General features: G+C 38.5%; 1 protein-coding gene across 1 annotated transcript in view; it reads right to left on the bottom strand.

Annotated features, from left to right (window-relative positions):
* The window catches only part of grin3a (glutamate receptor, ionotropic, N-methyl-D-aspartate 3A), an 81,328-nt gene that overhangs the window by 37,724 nt on the left and 23,608 nt on the right, over positions 1-19,996 (bottom strand). The window lies entirely within an intron of this gene.

The following is a 19,996-nucleotide window of genomic DNA, read 5'->3' as shown; positions in this document are numbered from 1 at the left end:
TGTTTTTTGAAACTTTATGTCAGATTAAAAGGAAGAATTTCTAGCATTTACACTCTAGGTTGGCAAGATACTATATGAGCTGTTAGTGAAATTCCTACTTATTAAAGCACTATTTCTGTAATGCCTCTGACTTACGCTTCACTTGAAAATCAGAATTTACTCCAAAAAGTACATTTTTACAGTCTGGAAAGTGTTTTCAAAGACCTCCTCAATGCAGTGGCAGAGATGGGGGAGTTGAAGACAATTGACAAGAGTAAAGTTAAAGCCCAGAATCCACGTCACACACAAAACACAGGGGTAAAGCAAGATTTCATTTCAAAATGTTGATTTTTTTTTAAGTGCTTTAAAAGATTTTGTTGATTATTTCTTGTCAATAATGATATTGACTAAAAAATTGGGGAACAAACTTTTTGCTGGGGGGGCGACTACCTCCTCTCCGCCCCGGCTCCTATTTTCTTTTCTTTATTTTCCATTTATGAAAAATCTACGATTTTCTGTCCGGTTATTTTATTCTCATGATCTTGTTTACACTACCATTCCACAAACCGGCCGTTTGTCAGTGCTGTGTTTGTAACAAGGATAGATCTCTTCACTCAAACATCCGTCTCATGTGTTTTAATTAACAAGTCTTAAAGTTATCTAAAGAGGACAGGAGGAGGGACAGATGGCAGGTTTCAGGGAAACAGGGGCTTTAATGACAAGAGTCCAAAAAACAAAACTAAACCACTGCAGCAGGCAGGCAAGCTTGAAACTCAAAATATAAGACACACTGGGAACAGGGGAACATTAACCTATGGAGCAGCACAGGAGGAAGGGAAGGACAGGACTTAAAACATACAGAACAGACGAGACACAGGTGGAAACACTCAGGACAGATCGGGACCAAAAGCTAAACTCGAGACAACAACAAAACAGGAAACCTTACAAAATAAAACAGGAACTGATCTCAAAACATGACAGAAACAAAAGAGAACCAGAATACAAAAGTAAAGTGACACTTTTCCTGTAATAGGTCTGTGATTTTGTCAGATTTGACAGCTCAGATTTTGACAGCTCATCTCAGTTTGCTTGTAAGCGGTCCCTGGTGCGATTCTACACAGTTCAAACACAGACTATCTGTAGATCCAAAGTTAACCAATTAGAGTGGGGTAAGGATGAGAAGTTCACAAGCACACTGAAACAGATGAATGGCTGTTATTATTCAAATGAAAGGAACCACCAGCATGCCTTGTCCTTTGTCAGTGAATGAAAGTCAAAGAAAATGCTGCAGCAGCATGCCTGGACTGAATGGTTAAAAAAACATCCAATAGCAGAAGTCCACTGTCCTCAGTAAAATGATAATAGAACCAGCTGATTACATGTAAAAAAGCAACAATTGGCCATTAACCCCCCCCCATTAACTTTTTCATAAAAAATAAAATGACATATCCTACAATTGTGACACTGCTGCCCTGAAAAGAGTCTCTATCGCTCTGGTGCTCAGCGCTTGTTCCTGAGCAGCCAGGATGAGTGCTTCAGTGCTGTCCTGTAGGCCAGCCCTTTCTAGCCATTGGTAGGACTTCTTGATATCAGCCATTTCAGTTATGGTCTGGTGGTATATCCCATGCAGGGGTTTGTCCTCCCATGAGGATCTGTCCTCCAGCACTGTATCCTCTGCTCTCCATTGCCTGAGACATTCACTGAGCACACTGTCAGTTGGGGCCTTGAGCTTGATGTACTCATGCATCTTGGACATATTTATATATATATATATATATATATATATATATATATATATATATATATATATATATATATATATATATATATATATATATATATATATATATATAAATTCTAAACATATATAAATTATATAAAAGCTACCTAGATGCCACTAAAGGCTATAGAAAGCATTGTCACGTGGGCACCGTCGACCTCACCAAGATGGCGTCGCGCTCCGCCACCGTTGGCCAGGCTTCTCAAACGGGCGTGTCTCCTCTAGCGATATAACTCATTGAGAGTAATAAACAGCTGTTACTCAGTTATTGAATATGTCAGAATAACCATTTTTGCTCTGATACTGTTTCTTTTAACACGTTGTTGCTAATCCAATTTTTTTTCCATGGTAGAAGTTATAAACGGATCAATCAGATGACTTAATAAAAGTATGTGGTCTCACATTAAAAGTTCCAACCGATCCAGATTCTCTCATGCCCGTTTTCCAGTGGAAGGGGTGTGACCTTCCGACAAGCTCACTCCTGATTGGTGAGTGTAGTTGCCATAGAAATGTTGACTCAGACCAACTTGGATCAATTACTCTTACTGGCTATTTTCAACTCCAAATGACGACTGATTTGACTTCATTTCGTTGGAACCGGAAGCAAGTCCTTTTCGATCGATGACATCACAATCGTACAATGGTACACAATGGTACAAAATGTTTTCAGCCCACAAATAAGACTTTTTGGTTTCTTTCTGATACTGGGATTATTTTTCTTTGAAGATTTGAACTTTGAGACAGACAAATGTGAAAATGTTAATGTCTGTCTGTGTTCAAAGTGTATAAAGTGTGTAGTGATGAATTTAACAGCCCTAAAACATCTATATTGTAAAAATAAAGATAACAACTACACCCATTGTGGGTCATTTTACAACATAAATCCCACAAAAAAGGAGGGAACAACTGTATTGTTACAAAGTGATGTTTCCTGGCAAACAATCTGCTTTTAAACATGCAATACTAAAGTAAACAAGGTCATACAAGGTCATGAAATTAACCAAACAATCCACACAAATTTATAGACTAACTCTTTTAAAAAATGATCCAAACCAAAAAAAAAAGAAAGAAAAAAAATGTAATTTTACACACACTTTTTTTACCATCATGACTTTGTTGTTCATTATTTTAGCAGCAGTTAGAAATCCTTAGAACACAGAATGTACATGTTCTATTAAGTACCGTAATTTCCGGACTACAAGCCGCTACTTTTTTCCTGCGCTCACAGCCTTGCGGCTTATTCAGTGACGCGGCTAATTTATGGATTTAATTGGCGGCCGCCGTGTACGTACTTTCGAACTCAGTGAATAGTTTGAACTCTCTATCCAACTCCAAGCACAAGGCATTTCTTTTCAACACACCTCTTGGCAGCCAAACAGCATGGACTTGACTTTAGGTCTTAGACACTTCAGTCATGGTTCAACAAAACGAAACACGCATGCCCGGCCGCATCCCAGAATCCTTTGGGGCCATTAGACCCAACGTGCACGTGATCGCCGCTACAATATGATGAAGCTTTCAAGTTAAAAGCAATCGTTAAAAGCAGCGTGAAAAAATCCACCATCACCAACGGGTTTGGAAAAACCGGTTTGCTGCGTGACGGAGAGAACAGCGCATGGAGTGAATTTACACTCCATTTACGGTTTCTAAGGAAACCGTAAAAGCGGAATTTTGCTTTGATAAGCTCACAGCCTCCGTGTGAGTTGGAGACATCTTCTCCTCCTGCTGCTCTTATAGAGCTGCGGGGCCGATGACAGTCTGATGGCTCCCACACGTAACAACGCATCCGCCCCTCATACACAAAACGTACAGTATTAAGTCCGATTGCTTTGGACAGACACGATTTGCTCGGTCCACCGGCGCAATGGGGACGAAGTGCTCCTCCTTGAAGCCGCCCTGGCCAGAGGTGTCGGAGTAGATAGGAAGGGGAGACAAGGAGCGCGCGGGGCGGGAGCGGAGCGCAGAGGCTTTGAATTCTGACGCACGCGCCGCACTGAGGCGCGCGTATCGCGCTGAGGCGCGCGCTTTTCAGTCGCCGCTGCTGTATTTTACCGGTGTGTTTTTTAACCAGTCCTGTTACTCCCATAACGCTGCCGCGACACAAGCAGAAGGAGAGCTGTACCCGTTCACCCCTCCATGCACTGCTGATACTTGCTCATTCTTAAACACATACAACAGTGTGGCGAGCCGGGCGTTGGCCCCGCCTTTAGCCCCTAAGACTCATGGGAAATGTGGAATCGCGGATGTAAATTTCCTCATCATAACTGAGTGATGTAATGTTGATTATATGGTTACTGTTTGTAATTTTATGTATGATACCTAGATTGTCAATAAGTAAAAAAAAAAAAAAAGAATGAAATAAAAACACCATAACTGAGGAACTTGTGAACAGAATACAGATCCATGCTGTTTGACAGATGTCGATACACTCAAATACATGAGCCTGAGGCACAGCTGGCTACACCCACAACGTGCTAATGAACTGCACTCACTCTGGGGTGCTGACCGTGATCTGTCAGGATGACAATATCGCCTAACATATGCGCGGCTTGTACTCTGATGCGGCTTGTGTATGTTTAAAAGTAGTTCAACACGTAAAAATGGGTGGGTGCGGCTTGTAATTGGGTGCGCTTTGTAGTCCGGAATTTACGGTAGTTTGTGCATCAACAAAATAAAATTGATGGGAAATTTTATGAGTATGAGAACATTTTCCTTATTTTAGGTACACTTATCAAGTTTCCATCACATTTTCTATGAACACAAGCTGAAGGAGCAGGAAAAACAATTTTAAGGTTTTTGAAGGATTTAATCATTAAAAATGTGTGTTTTATTTTTTTGTAGAGCAATGCGTTTACCCAAACTTTTCACAATTTGTTTTTTGAAAGTCCACCTTCAATACTGTAAAATCAATCATGGTGAGGTGGTGGCCTCACAGACCTCCCTCTAAAAGTGTCAAAAACCAGAGCAAAACTTACACTTGCAGCCACAGCCATGAAAATAGATAGATTTTCTTCCTCTCCCCCCCCCCCCCGCCACCCAAAATGTGTTTGGATGCACTATAGAATGCAGGCACTCAGGTTGTGGAGGTTGAAGCATCTCGGCATGCCCTCAGGAGGTGATGATGTAGTTGATGTGACCTTTTCTAAAGTATCTCCATCGTGTTACCTCCTCGAAGAGTTTTCCTCTCCAGCATCACGGCAACTCTCTTACATCTTTAACAAGCTTTAAGACAACTTGACAACTCAGCTACTTTGCTTGAAGGTCAGTGTCCTCACTTCGGCTTGTAGATGTGAAGCTACCTGCAGAGCCTCTTTTTCCTGCCTCCAATCTACTGGAGCCACACGCTTTTTGAACAGCGACAGCGGAGTGTCCCAGGGTGGAGACAAAATGTCATGTTTTCGCCAAAGGTCACAGATGACTATGCTTAATGTGTTTAACAGAACATCTGCAAGGTTTTAGAGCCTTTAATTGCTGAAAATTGGAGAAAGTTAGAAGAGTGACGGCAGGGTTTAGCAAGGAGGAAATTTTCTGTCATGCATGAAGGAGACTGGAGGCGGCCGTGAAACAAAAGCTTAAAATTGCGAGAAATTTTTGAAGGACTCTTTTGCAGCTGCTGTTGATCCTGAATGACTTCCCTTATACTCCTCATTTGGGAGCATTTCAGGCTGAATCTACTGATTTTTGCCGCTCTGAAAAGCAAGAATCTCAATTTGTGTTCTACTAACTGACAATGCTGGAATGCTACTTTGTGCATTTATGAGAGAACAGAAGCAGAGAGAAGAGGTATTATTGAAATGACAAACAGGATTTTGGAAACAACAATATTTAGGCTAGGTGTCACTTTAAATGTATTCAATTTAGATTCATATTTTCATGAATGAACACAATTTACCATATTTCCTGCACTTGAATAGTCTTGTCATATGAACAGCCAGACAGCAGATCCAAATGCAGCAGGTTTATTAGCTCAGTTAAAAGTCTACAAAGCTAAATCAGGGTCAGTCAGGCAGGCGAGCATGAGAGAATCAGAGAAGTTACAGGGTTAATCATGATCCAGGCGAGAGCCGGGGCAGGTGGAAGGTAAACAGGGTCAGGAGACAGAAGAGTCCATTGCTCATATATATGCTGTGGTTGATGAATGAATGAGTCAGGTGTGCACCATCCAAAAAGTGTGCGCTGGGGTTGCTGGGAACTGTAGTGTGGTTTGAACTCTGGAGACAGTTTTCCGCCGGTGACCAGAGGGGGAGACAGAGTTCTTACTTTAGACAAGTCTATTTTTAAACTTTTGTCATAGATGAGGCGCATTAAGTGAGACCAAAGAGTCCGAGATAAGTCTGTCAGTCAGACTTTATTAACTGTGTTCTCAGTAACTCTAGAAATTGTTTGGAACACGCTACATATTAGCCATGTTAGAAGTATTAGCTGGGTTAGCGTATATACAATACCTATAACCTCCAACTGTGTTTGGAACATGTAAGAAAAAAAACAGGCTGACACTGCTAAATCAAACCTCAGTTAGTAACATATAAAAAAACAAAGTTCAACAATGCTACACATTAACCAACCTTGTTCACAACATGAAAAAACAGACAGCTACCATTAAAACTGATGTTACATTGCCTACGCTAACTCCCAGCCTTGTTAGTAACACATAAAAGAAACACAGTCCAACACTGCCACATTTGTAGGGTAGAGTAAATACAACCAATCATTTAGACAGAGCACAGTGTGCTTCTCAAAATTCCATCCACATTAGTAAACACAAACAGAATGAATCCATAAGGCACTCTGAACTATAAAGCCCCCTGTCATTTCGGATATTGCAGTTTTCAGAGTTGGGTAAATCACTTCTAAAAAGTAATTAATTACTTTACTTAGTTATTAGATCGGAATTGTAATTGAATTACTTTATTCATTACCTATTTGAAAAAGTAATTCACTACTTATTACTTTACTTTACTTTACTTTTTTACTCTTGTGTACAAATTGTCAAGGGAAAACAGTTTACACAAACAAGATCCCCTTGTCTTTAACTTTATTTTTAAAGCAATGACCTCATGCAAAGTATGAACGTGGTTCAAGAGAATACCTGGTGTCATTAGAATTCAGACAACAGTGTGAAAATGACACAGAATTAAGTTACAATACATGCGGTCTATGCCACTGATCGAAGTAAAAAAAGTGAAAAACATTTGGTACTGACAAAAGTAATAAAATTACAGTAATCCGTTACTTGGTTATCAGTTACCCCCAACACAAGTCTTTGTGCAAGACCCATTTTTTTGTTACGTTATATTTCAATTAGATCATACAAAAAAGAGAGGAAAAAAAGATTAGAACTGTTCGAACTCAGAAGAAATCACCCGTTAGTTGAAATCTTTGGTTGTTAAATCTACGAGTCCAGCTGCTCTGCTTAGGGACATTTTTCACTCTAGCGTAGCAGGTCCTGTTTGTGCTCCACAGCCTCCTCTGGAGCGCCGCACCGTCTATGCATGTCGTAAAAGCCAGAGCAGTAGTAACCTCCAATCGGAATGAACATTTTACACGCACCACAATCGGAAAATACAATCGGCATAACCCACCTATCTCGATGGGAAGGAAATTTTGATCTGAATGAGTCTGATCGAGGCAGATTATTCTGAACGGTGTGTATACATGACACATTTTATTCTGATCAGGCGTTTATTCCCATGACGTTTGTCCATATGACCACAGCCATGTTAGAGACTGACAGCTCTTTTTTGAAACTTTTATAGAGGCTTTATGGCCTCAGTAACATCAGGCTCATTAGGTGTTATGCTGTCCATCCAGCCTTTATGAAACTATGTGTTAATATTCTGAATGAACACGTAAACTAGATCTGAACTGAAGCTCGCTTAAAAATGTATACAAGTCAAAAGTTAAATGTTTTTTATATTTTTTTATTCATTCTGATTGATTGTCAGACTGGAATAAAGCTATTCTTTTTGTCTCTTTTGAAAAAACAACAACAACAACAACAACAGTGAATAATGAATGAAGAAAGCCCTCATTAAAAACCTTGAAAGGGTAATTCTTTTTTGAGCCCAGAATATGAAAATCTGTTTGTTCAAGAAAATTACAATTATATCCATGTTTTTATGTCTTAAAGCAGCAGATGTGTTTCTTTTTTAAAGCTGAACATCATACTTTATTTTGACCTGTGCATATATTAGCCAGAAAAAAGAGGATGATAACTGCTAATGATTTTAAAGTAGTGTCAATAAAAGTTAAAATAACTACATTTGTTGGAATAGTGGTCATTGTTTTATGCAGATTAGAAGGTTAGTTGGTGGGTACAAATATTCCTTTACAGTAACTCATGTTTGGATGACTACGACGGAGTTTTAGGGCCACCAAAAATAAAAAATAGTAAAAGTAAAATTACGAGATTTTCAGTCGTAAATTTACAAGAAAAAAAAGTGCTGCAAGTGAAGACCGCACAGCAGCAGAGCAGACCGACTAAATTTGTTGAAAAGGTGAGCTGAATGTTCATTGATAACGTTTTAAATTTTTGGAAGCTCATTTGTTTGATTTACAATTTATTAAAGTGTTATTTAGTGACGGGTGGTGAGCAGGATCTCTGCAGCCCGTTGATGTAGCAATCCGTGCCCCTGCGGTGTTTTATATGTAAAAATAGGGTCTCAGAGACACGTTTGGGTGTAGAGGACTGCTGCAGCCTTTACTTTCCTTTTCATTCACACACCCTGAAGTTCATTTGTCACCTTACGTCATGAACCTGTCATCCGGACATCAATGCGGAAGTAAACAGTGATACTTACGCCCCCCTCCTCCAGATGAAACATCCCGTTTCAACATAAAACAATAAAGATGAATGAAAATAGTCTGTTATATTAGCATTAGAACATTGAAAATACCTAAAAAAAAAGAAAGTGCGCTTCCTCAGACAGAGGCATCACACAGACATAGAGATCTTATCTTTAATGGAGGAAGAAAGGATTGAAGTGGACAGCTGCGTGCAGGGATACAGACGGCTTCATTGGTCTGCAGAGATCCTGCAAACCACCCATCAATAAATAAAACATTGATAAATCATAAATCAAACAAATGAGCTTCCAAACATTTGGAACGTTTTCAATAAACATTCAGATCACATGTTCAACTATGTTTGGTCGGTCTGCTCTGCTGCTGTGCGGTGTTCACTTGCTCCTCTGTTTGCTCACCTCCACTTTAATGTTGTAAAGTTACGATTTTTTTCTAACGTAAATTTACAGTTTAAAATCTTTTTTTTTGGTGGCCCTAAAACTCAGTCGTACCGAATAGTTTGAAACAGACTTTTTTTTCCCGCCGGTAGGAAAAAAAGTCCTCATTTCCGTTGTGCTGCGGTTTATGCTGTTGCTGCAGTTTATGTCGTTGTGTTGCGCGTAATTTCATTGTGCTTCAGGTAATGCCGTTTTGTCGATTCTTTTGTATGTAGTGTGAGCCCTGTCGGCCACCGTATTGCCCTAATACTCTGTCATTTGTTTTTTGGAGGGGGACCACAAACTAAAAAAGTGCACACTTGTCTGGGCCACCCGCTAAAAGTTTTTGGGGTAACTAAAGCCTCATAAAGTGAAGGAAAAACAAGCACTACGAGCTTGATGAAAGCTTCAGCTTTTTGAAAACTCATTTTTTTCTACAAAATCTGTCTCGGATAAAGTAATATTAAAGAAAAAGAAAACAACTTTAAGTTTTCCTTTATAGTCTTTCCTGTCTGCTACTAGCATAGCTGCACCCTTTGGAGCAGTGTTTCCAGAGAAGACAATGTGCTAAATGCATTGCGTGAACTATTTTGCCCGTTTGGCAGATGTAAACCTTGGTGCATCCATGTTTTTGCACTTCTTATCAGGTTTGCACAGGACTGCATCTGCAAACATTTTGTGAATCAGACCCCCCTCGTGTGCAATAATTTAAATCTTGAATTTTAAATCAATCAGGTAAAACTCTTTCTACACAGATTGAGGAGTTTGAACAATATCTCAACAACTGAGCAGGAAAAAAAAGATCTTTCCATAGATGTCTGGATTATGGGAGCTTTAAAACCTTTTTCTACATAGAGAAGCACTATTTAAAAATAATTCAATACAGAGTTTATTATTTGCACAATGTGGCATGATTCACTTCTACCCCATAAAAAAGGAAAATCATTTAAATGAGTGTTTTGATGGTATTTCGAGCTGTCTGGGTGAATCACCTGCAGTTCTGGTCTCATCTGCCACCACAAAAAGATTTTAGTTTCCCAAAAATCATACAGCACTGAGCTTAAATCCTTGCTGGTATCACTACTTAACTAAAATGAATGGAAGACATGTTTTCATTTTTATTCTGAAGAAAAACAAGTGATCTTTGTTGTTTTAGGAACGTAACATGAAAAGAAGCAACATTTAAGTTTCCTGTGACAAATATTTGCCCTGCCAAATTTGATTTTATGACTGAGCTATAGGATGACATACCTCATTGGAGGAACTCGTCAGATGCTTTTCTGTCTTTGCAGGTCATGGAAATGGCACACCAGGTCTCTTGTCAATGCATTTAAAAGGTCTGTCTTCTAGTTGGGAAAAGTTTGCCTTGAATGTTTCTCAGGTTTTTATTGTGTAACAGCATTTTAGTTTAATTGTATTTCTGCATTTCCAAAATGAATGCAAGTACTTTTCTTTTTCAGATTTTAAATACTAAAATTCCTCTAAAATTTTATTTTAACCAGATCTTTTTGTTGCTTTTTATTGCCTTCCTTAAACAATGATTAGCATAAATGTTAAAGCCCTCATCAAATCACACAGTTGGTTTCTACTGATGGAGGGAAAACTGTGACACTCAGGGATCAGACACGTCGGTTGAGAGGTATCTGGAATTGCACCGGTGCAAGCTGTGGGTTTTTGTTTTGTTTTTTACTGTGGGGGGCTTTTTGGTTAGCTTTTTTCCTGTGCATCATGAATCATCATAAAATTGACATTTTAAAAGGTTGATCAAACCATGTGCTCATTTTTTTTCTCTTGGTCAAGCTGCTCCTCTGATGTTTTATCACTCAAACACATTCAAAGGGTTGAACTACGATGGAGGATTAGGGCCACCAAAAACAAAAAAAAAAAGTAAAATTACGAGTTTTTATCTCGTAAATTTAGGAGATAAAAACTGGTAAATTTATGAGAAAAAACTGGTAAATTTACAAGATTTTAAGTCGTAAATTTATGAGAAAAAAAACTCGTAAATTTCCGATATTAAGTGGAAGTGAGCATGCAGAGCAGCAGGTGAACGCCGCGCAGCAACAGAGCAGACCGACTAAACTTAATTGAACAGGTAAGCTAAATGAGCTTGAACGTTCCAAATATCTGGAAGCTCATTTGTTTGATTTACAATTTATTAAAGTTTTATCTATTGATGGTTGGTTTGCAGGATCCCTCCAGCCCGATGAAGCCATCGGTGTCCCTGCAGCTTTCCACTTTAATCCTTCTTCCTCCACCAAAAACAAGATCTCTACGTTTGTGTGACGCTTCCGTCTGAGGAGGAGGATCACTTTTTTGGCATTTTCAACGTTCTAATGCTAATATAATAGACTATTTTCATTCATCTTTGTTGTTTATTGATATAACGGGACGTTTACTATTTTATTTGGTCCTGTGTTTCTTCATCGTCCCTGTCATGTTTCCAATCGTCACAGCTTCCTCTGTTACTGTTTACACCTCAGGGTGTTTTCAGGTCTATGTGTTCAGTTACTCAGAGGAAGATCCCCTGTCACTTTTTTTGCTTCCTCATGTTTCAGCTTGATTTGCCAACTTCCGTTATATTGATAGCTTAATAATTATATGAAGCTTTTCTGCTTCAGTCAGTTGTGTCCTCAGCTGACTCCAATCCTAAGACAGGCTTGTAAAGACTTTTGACTCAGCAGAAGATGTTCTGCGAGAGCAGCCCATTGTCTGCTCCAACATCCCGCTGCAGCCCACAGGCTTCTGTCTGCTCATAGGTGTTCTTCAGGATGCTCCTCTTCCTGCCTGCTTCTCTGTTATACTAGGGCAGTCTAGGATGCTCTTTTTTTGCCCTCTTCTCAGTCAGCTTTTCTGTTTAGAAATTGTTCATCTAAGTCTGTCTTTCCAAGGATTGAAGGGTGTCTTGCTTGATTCCAGGGGCCAGGATCAGATTTATAAACCCATTTCTGGGGTAGTGTCCAGCAGCGACTTTGACGCGTGTTAAAACAAAGGCGGAGGCGCGAGTTTGATGCAAACTGCAAATGATTTAAATGAGGGGCACGGAGCAAGGGGGGGGCGATCTGTGGCCAGGGGTGGACGGATTGTAACTGGATCCAGTGTCGAACCGTGTAAAAAATGAATCAAATGATGAAGCTCAGAGATGAAAGTCTCTCCGGCATCAGCACCACTTTCACTACAACTCCCATGATGCATTGGGCTAACATGATTGCATCTCTTACGCAAACATCTGCACTAACAGTCTGTTAGGTTTCTTGATGAAAATAATGTCTGGATTAAAGGACAAATGTTATTTCAGACTTCTGTCACTTTTTTAAACTTGAAGTTAAGTTTAAATATTAGTAATGACAACATAAAAAACCCAGCATTATGATGAAATGGCCAACAGACATATTTAACTAAAATGAAACCATTTAATGACCCAAAAATAAATAAAACTTATTTTGTTAAAGTTACTGGTTTGATTTTGACAAAAGAAAAACTAATAAAACTTCAGCATGTTCACTTTTTTATGTGGTTAGAACCTAACTTATAAACATGAAGATAAAATTGGTCTTTCTTGTTTAAAATTTATCAAACATACTATGATTATTAGGATATTTGTTCAAAAATTACAGTTGCTCTTGCGCAAACATAAAATAAATATTTAAAAATAAATTATAGTTTAGAAAGAATGCCATTTCATTTGGTTTTTCTGAGGTTTTCAAGAAATTGCTTTTTAATTAACTGGAGGGAAAACAACTACCCAATTTTCAACTAATTTAGTTCAAAATTGTTTTTAAAAAATGTCGAAACTTTAAGGAAAAACAGCTGCAAATTTAATTTTTTTGTGCCTCAATTATTACAAAAAATGTAAGTAAGATCATTGAGAGGCTGCACATCAATACAGACTATAGAATTTCTCTTTTTCTTTATTTCTGGTTGCTGGTGTGCTGCAGGATTTTTGTTAAGGAAAAAGTGTACCTCGGCTCAAAATAGGTTCAAAAACACTAATTTAACCATCTTGCCTCATCATCTACGTTTTTTGTTTCTGGCCGCTCAGGCCGTTTTCCAGTCAAATTGATTTCTTAGCCTCACCTGCTGTGGATGAAAGCTTATTTTTCAAATGAATAAAGTTTTTGTGTAGTCTAGACCTTTAGTCTCTTGCATTTAAATCCTACAACATCTACTTTTTCTGACTCGACCTCTCTCACTTGTGTTAAGACTGTTAATAAAACCTGCACATTATTTTCTGAATCCTGGCGTTCTGATGGGTGGAAGTAGAATGTCAGTCCCTATTTTTTGGGAAATCAAAAGAGATTCTCAAGTAATCCCTAAGATTAGTGTCTTAAATTCACTGTAAACAGCATGATGTTGGTGGTAAAACACCATTCTTACAATAGATGAATAATTTTTACCAGATAATAGTGAAAATGTTACCAAGTATGTAGAACATCACAATATTTAATCATTTGGACAACAAGACATAACCCTTGTGCTATCTTAGATGACCCCACCCTTACATTGACGTGTTCTCCCTACCATGACAAAGGTGGATAAAGGTGGAAAGATTTCATGTAATCCATGGACACCAGTGAAGATCACAAATCATTGAAGAAAAAAGGTTCAGAGCACTGTCTAGTGGGTCTAGATGACCCAACTCCCAACGTTAAAGTGCCTAGGATAGCAAAAGGGTTAAGGATAGACAGTCACCAGGTTACAGGCAAGTGACCCACATCCCATAACGGTTTTCCATAAAGAGGGTCATTTGTTTTTCTTTAAGAATGTATGGACTTTGAAATTACCTTCCAGATCTACTCATTTAATTCCAAAATTATAATCCTATTGACAGGAAAGTTGAAGTCCAATTTTCCAGAGTCATTGAGGTTGATCTGAATGAGAAAACGGGACATATTTCTTTGGCTAATTGTAAATTAATAATAAGCCTGAATGGAAAAAAAAAAGGCAGGAGATAAGTGTGAACGTGAAAAAAGATCCAAAAAAACTCCTGGCCCGATTCATGAAGACGTCACAGAGACCCTACATTAAGAGAAAAGAATCATTGCAGAAAAATTTACTCCCACTTCTATAGTTACAATTTTCCAAAAAGGATCAACCATGCAAAAATTGGGTTTTAGTTACAAGGCAAGTCTCTTGGTATACATTACAGGGCCTATTGGAGCAATGCAAAATTCCTTTTGATGGTGTCTGCATCAACTATCCAAAATCTGTACAACCGACAAGTTTCTTTGTGACAGATTTTACTTTTTGTTCGCACAGTAGTGCTTGATGAAACAGCCCTTAGGTCAATTGGATTTACTAATCTGTTAATTTTTTATTGTACAGCCAGAAGCACCAAATTAAAAATGTTGGTGATTTGATTTGAATAAATCTCTCCTTACAGGATTCATTCATCCATTTGTCAACCCGGTTAATTCCTTTTGGAATCGCAAAGCTGCTGGAGCCTATCCCAGCTACTGTTGGGCGACTGTAGGGGGTAAAAACCTGGACAGGTCACACAAACAGTTGCACACATTTACGCTTAGGGAGAATTTAGACACACCAATTAAACTGTGAAGTGGGCCTTTGGACTGTGGGAATAAGGCAAAGTTTCTGGAAAAAAAAAACATGTGCAAAAAGAGAACATGCAAACTCCACACAGAAGCTGGGCTTTTTTCTACCAGGGCCTTTTCGTTTTGAGGTTGGATACCTAACCACTATACTACCGTGCAGCTCACTTCATACAGAATGTCAAATCTATTCATGAACTGCAATCTTTGGTTTCACCTCTAAAGCAGATTGTGTGTTTTTTTGTCCCCAAAAAAGAAGCTTTTACGATAAGAATGAACTATTCTATCAACGTAAGTTTTTGCCTAGGATCAGTTGATTTTGTGAACTTTGTTTTTCAGAACCAAACAGAATTGATTTTGGTAGAGAAATGTTAGAAATTCATTATATTTTAATGAAATCATTAATTGAAAGGAACTATTATTTTAGTCATCTCAAAAACAGAAACATCTGGGCTTAATGAGAAGCTACTTGTCTTGACAATTCCCCTTTTTATTAATTAGTTTGTTGACAATGAAGGTACTACAACCACACAATCGTGTTCTTGTCATTTATTACGAGGGTTATGTTCTAAAATAACCCAAATTTTTGCCAGCCAATCCTCCCTGCCTTGCTTCCACCGCCCCACAGCTCCAGAGTCATTCCTCCAACCTGTTCCTCACCGCCGTCTGATCCCCTAAATATCCCGGCCAACCACAGGCTGCCCGCTTCTCGCAGCTCAGACTCTACAATTCGGAAGCTGCCAGCCTGCTCACCCTTCCAACTGCCACTCAAGATAAGGCTGCACATTTACAATGACCCCGGCTGACTTCAAACATCTGCTTTTGCATCTTTATCATCCAACCTTGGGTACATGTGCTACCCAAAGTGCTGCCAACACAACAATAAAATAGAATTTCATTTTTTTCATTCTTCTTTTGCATCCATGTATAAACTCTAAAAGCTTGCAATCCAAAACCCTGCAAGAAATTACTCTGGGCCCCAGCACTCCGCTCCCACAGAAGCTCATCAGTGCTGTGTGACCTAGGTACAAAATGTTCAAATGTCCCCTTAGGTTCAGTTGCTGAACATAATACTAAGTGACGTGGCTTGAAAGAGTTTTCCCACAGGACCACATGACTGAATGACAAAAAGCACAGCTCTGAGTGCTCAGTAAATGGAACCCAGTGGTAAAGAGAGAAAAAAAAACAAAAAACGGGGAACAATCTGGGATGAACAATTCAGACTCTGATCCCTGCTTGATCTTTCTTGGTTCAGAGCTTTGGAACGCCATTGGAAAGACGACTGAGACCTAAGGTATTGATAAATAAATGAAATTTAAGTGAATCGATGTCAATATTTGAAATCGTGATAATTTACTGGTTCATGGTCTCACATGCTGATATTTCTATTTTATTGATATTTGAATCACACTACTCACAATAAATTAGAGACATTGTTCTTTAGATGAGTGCTTTTCCTGTTTGGTCTGATTTTAATGCTATTCATAAAGTTCCCCTTTGATATTGCTAACAATTGAATGAAAATAAACACTATTTTCATTACTTTGATAATTATTACCCTAAAAATAAAGACAATGATAAAGATATAGCCACAAACAACCAAATTCGATTGTGTCAACTGTGGGCATTTCCACCATCTGTCACAATGACAGCAATGCCTCATGCTCCTCACTAGTCTTAGTGGAACTGGTTATTGAAATAATTGTGCATTTTGTGAAACAAGCATCGCATTTGGCTCAATTGTAGCTGCTGGACTCCTGTTTCAGAAAATAACATTTGCCATGACAAAATCCAAGATTGCAAAACTCTATACTGTATATAAGAGTATTCTGTAGGACATATCAAGTAAAAAGACATCAATTTGTGCACTGGGTGCAGAGAGAGGTTAACCTCTGATTGGAAGAGTGCAGGTCTGGTTCCCACTCTGCGCACCCCTGTGTCGAAGTGCCCTTATACAAGATACTGAATCCCACATTGTTCCTGGTGGTTATAGGTTGGTGCCAGTGTTTGGCAGCAGAGCCGCCATCAGTTTTTGAATGGGTGAATGGAACTGTGACTGCAAAGCGCTTTAGATCGTCTAAGAAGGAGGTAAGGCGATGTACGAGTAGGGATGGGTATCGTTAAGGTTTTAACGGTACTACTATACTTATTGGTACTGATTATCGATCCGGTATTTTAATGATACTCTTATCAATACTTTTTGAGGACAATAAATAAATAAATACCAAATTAAGAACGTAAAGTGTTTTTTTTCCTCATTATGGAACAACATTGTTTTTTTAACAAAACATTTTACTTTATACATTTTTTCAACTTGAGAAGTAAAATACATGAAAAAAGAAGTTATTTAAAGAAAAATAGACAGCAATGTTTTGACATATTGCTGTCATGATGTAAATATAAAACAAATTAAATAAACTCTTCACTCTAAAATAAAATACAGTTTCACAGGGCAACATGGTGGAGTATGCAGTTAGATTTCACAAAGCCGAACGTTCCTCTTTTTTTTGTGTGAAAGTTCTGCATATGGTGCGTGATTTGAACTATAATAAACACATTCATCTTTGCTAATAACTTCCTTTTTCTGCGAGTCCTGTGTTTAAACTTCAAGGGCTTCTGGAGGAATTTCCATTGTATTCATTTATTCATTTCCATTACAAGCTGCGTGCGTTCTTAGGTGCGTGACGCGGCGTGTTGGGGGGTGTTGATCAAAAACCCCACCCCGTCACAGCTCTGGTTTATATCTTGTGGGACACAAAGAAATGCGAATTCTCCAGTACCGACAGCACTGATCTTACAGATACTGCGGTATTAAAAAATGTTGCCCCGGGAGGGACTCGTTCATTACCGGGGCGCGGTACCCATCCCTATATATAACTAATGCCATTTCCCATGAACAGGCCATGTTTTCGAGACTGAGACAAACAGAAACCAAATATGTATGTAGCAATTAAGTGTATGGTCACCATTTTTAAAAATGGGCGCCATTTCAGATTTTTCTCATGGCAAATATGCTTTTCTGAAATATGGGATGCCATGTTAAATCCATGGCAAATTTGGTGCCATGGATGTAAGATTTGCCTGGTATATAAACTGAACTGACTAAGCTAAGACCCAGTATTTACAATTAAGAATTGCCTTTTTTTTCTATAAATCAGATCTTTTTTTTTAATAAATCAACATCAGATTTTTTTACACACACATGTAAAGAATGAACGTTTTCTGTTAATAAAGTATTAATAAATTAATAGCTAAGTGCTTCCTTACATGAGTTTATTCTGTTCACAGTCTCTCCAGCATCACCCTTGTATCCTGTAGGAATAATGGTTTTTCTAACATCATAGAGTTTTGATATTTTCTCCTGACAGTTCATTCACTGAGATTTTCCCTTGAAGACAGATCTGAGACATTTCTTTTAATGTGTTTCATTCTGAAAATGTACAGTGTGTGAAACAGAATGTACTTTATATAATGCCTTTGTGATGAGTCTATACGGCATACACAGTAAAACTCTCTGGCTCATTCACTTTGCTGCAGCTGTGCAGCCAACACATCAACACTTTTTAGCCTGATCACTAAATAGAAGCACTGACTATATCTCACTTACGATGCATGGAAGACACAGATGATGTGGAGGGATCAGGTTTATTTATTTTGAAGAGTTCTGTTCTATAAATCATGTCTCCATGTCTGAGACGTTCGGATGTTCAGAGACTCTCCCAGTACGTCATTTAGATGCAGGAGCTGCGTCAGAATGACAGCTGCTTTCAGCTGCATTTCCCTCTCTCTGTGACTCAGCTTGACAGCTTGCTGTCCTGCATTAGTCTGAGGAAGGAAAAAATAAGAATAAAATTATATTTTCTTTAATGTCTCCATTCGAATAAGAAATATATAATAAAGTTCAGGAAGAGAACAATCAGATTCTCCACCATGTTGATTTAGGACTCCACTCGCTGATCTTGTCATCAACACTCCAGGGGCCAAATCTGAGTTCCTGATTGGTTGACGCGACGCAAATTCTTCCACAAAGTTCAGATGTTTGAACTCTTAAAACATCATACCGTCCAAAAAGCGCTGATGCCGGAACGCCATGCTTTACGCTCAAAGCGTGTTTCTGTACATTGAAACTGGACTCCTCAAATCATGGTCGGTGTAATCTTAGCCTGAGACTAACTTGACCAAATAAAGAACTGAACAGAAAAAGGGAAATGTTTGACACAATAACCAACTGTGATTTAGCTAAATATAGTTGGTCCTCTCTCTGACCTTTTTTATTTCTCACCCCACTTTGATAATGGGAATACTTTTGTATTTCTTGGTCTAACATTTCCTTTTTTAAAAATCTTTTTCTGAATCTGCTAGTCCCTTTATTTCTTTTGACACTGTTAGTTAGCTATAACTAGCTATTGGCACTTTCCTTCTGGCCTATTGGTAGAAGTGTTCAACTCCAGGCCCAGAAGCCTTTCAACCTGCTAGTTTTTCAGATATCCTGCTAGTAATTACCTGATTCAGGTGCAGTTTTGTGAAAGAAAAACCACAAACAAGAACAAGGTCAATTGGAAAACAAGCAGGACAGCAGCCCCCGAGGCCTGGAGCTCAGCATGTGTGGTAAAACAAGAGATGATGTGACTGGTCCCCTTTTTTTTTTGAGGCCTAATTTTTTTTCCTCAAGGAAACAAATAGTGATAAAGCCTATAGAACAAAGATTTATATTTATAGTTCAGTAAACACACAGGATTTGGCACTTCTTAGAACCAAAACATCAACGACAAAGCATCAAAATAAAAAACCTGTAATTTTTTTAGGACATAGTTTCTGCAGAGTGGAGTAGTTTATTAGAAAATTCACTTCTGAGTTGGGGGCAGAATTCTTGGCATACAGCAACCCTGTCCCCCTTTTCCGTCACTCGTTACTGACAAATGGATGCATCAGAATGGAGCTGGTCACACGCCCAGTGGATTTTCTGTGCAGAACAGTAAGAGCATAGCAACCCCGCCCCCCTTCCTCTCCTCATTGCTGAGAGCTCGAAGTGGGTAGCTTGTTTCTTACCCAGTATCTCATCACAAATACGCTCTTTTTCAAACAGCACTTTTGTGTTTACTCCTTCTTCACAACGATAAATATAAATGATGAAAATAAATGTCCTCCATCATCAGGAAAAAACCTCAATAACATGTTTAAAACACAATAAACACCATTTTCATTGGAGCAGGTCTTTAAACCATATGTTTTCTGCCCATTTTGATTCACGTTTATTTTATAAGACCTATCTAAGATGTTTTGTTTTTACGTGAATTTTAATTTGTTTAACTTAAATTAAACAGTTTAGCATTTCGTTAAGTTTTAGATCTTGTTTTTGGACGCACAAGTATAAATTTTATTTCACAGTCTGACTTTTCAACACTTGCGTTGTAACTATTTTTATTCTCAATTTTAGTGTATTTCAGACTTCTAGCAAGATCTGCTTG

Source organism: Oryzias latipes, chromosome 12 (assembly GCF_053564925.1).
Source record: "Oryzias latipes strain Hd-rR chromosome 12, Olatipes_Hd-rR_3.1".
NCBI classification, from domain to species: Eukaryota; Metazoa; Chordata; class Actinopteri; order Beloniformes; family Adrianichthyidae; genus Oryzias; species Oryzias latipes.
The sequence above is the reverse complement of the archived record's forward strand: the minus strand, read 5'-3'. Positions and strand labels throughout refer to the sequence as shown.